Below are 1,462 nucleotides of genomic sequence, written 5' to 3'. Positions count from 1 at the left end.
GTGAGTCCAAGAAATGATTTTCAAGTTAGCCATTTGGAAGTAAGATGAGAAAGAACATACAGGATGGATATAGAAAGCTGGAAATCTAAGTCTGAGATTAAGTCGCAGTTGATCTGGGCGGGCATTTACTTGTGTATGTCAGAGGATCAGGGGTCTCATAGTGGCAGGAGGTCTTTTTTTTCCTCTTTATTAAAGTAGGAACATTGATTGCTGCTTTCAGCTTTATTCAGGAGAGAGCTCCTAGGGGTTTGCAGGAAATGTTACCAGATCACCCAGATGCCAGCTCTATTGGAATCATTTCTTCTTTTCCCTAAACAGCATATTAGGAATTTAATTCTGATGATATGTGTTATCTTCTAACACAGATGAATCTTTCTAGAATGAGCCAAAATAAACACACACCTGTGTAATTATATGTCACAAGTGCTAGAATCAGCCTCCACCCTGTTTTCCCAACCATCACCTCAAAAGAAACACAAAACCAAAATCAAAACTATGCTATCTACCCTAAGTGAATCATTGTGCAGTATATGCATGCATTGAAACAACACACTGAACGCCACAAATATGTACAAGTGAACGTTAAAATAAAAATTAAACACACACACACACACACACACACACACACAAACAAACAAAAAACCCAACAATGGCTTTTAAAGGTAAATAAACTTGAGAGAAAATGTACTGGCTAAGTCTTCCTTCCTCTTACTAAATCTAGACAACATATGTAACACACTGGAAAAATTGTTCTTGAGACAGCAGAATAACTATATTATTGCCAAGACCACCAGTCTTCTCATGCAAGAGTTATGGTCTTTATTTACATAGCAGATGGGAGGGAAGACTATTCAAGAGCCATCCTGATATTAACCCATGGTGAGTATTATGCTGGAGAGCAAAGAGCCCTAAGCTCAGAGGCCTGGGTTTCAGTGTTGGCTCTGCTCCTGGCTATGTGATCTTGTGTATAGGTCATTTACCTTCTCTAAGCTTCAGTATCTACATATATATATATATTTTTTTTTTTTTTGTCTTTTGTCTTTTTTCGTGTCCGGCAATGGATCGCAACCCTCAGTGTTGCCCCCGTACCAGACCAGGGACCGGCAACGGGATCGCAACCCTCGGGGTCGCTCCCGCGCCTCGCTCAGCCAGTGAGCGGGAACCGGTCTGTGTGTGGGATCCGAACCCTCGGGTGGGAGCGCCGCCGCGCTTCCCAAGCGGCGCACTTATCCAGTGCTCCACCGGGCCGGCCCAGTATCTACATATATTAAATGAAGATAATAATGCCAACCCTAGGGTTGTTGGGAAGTTTGAATGAGATGATGAATGTGAAAGAACTTAGAATCCAGAATAGCGTTATACGAAAACCTACAGTTTTATTATTATTCATCCTCTGAGCTGTTACACAGGAGCAAGCAGAGTGTGGGTGGGGAACATTAACAGAAGGGGCTTCCAGGATTGA

The sequence above is a fragment of the Galeopterus variegatus genome, unplaced genomic scaffold, assembly GCF_000696425.1.
Source record: "Galeopterus variegatus unplaced genomic scaffold, G_variegatus-3.0.2 Scaffold4102, whole genome shotgun sequence".
Classification (NCBI taxonomy): domain Eukaryota; kingdom Metazoa; phylum Chordata; class Mammalia; order Dermoptera; family Cynocephalidae; genus Galeopterus; species Galeopterus variegatus.
Note: the sequence above shows the minus strand (reverse complement) of the source record.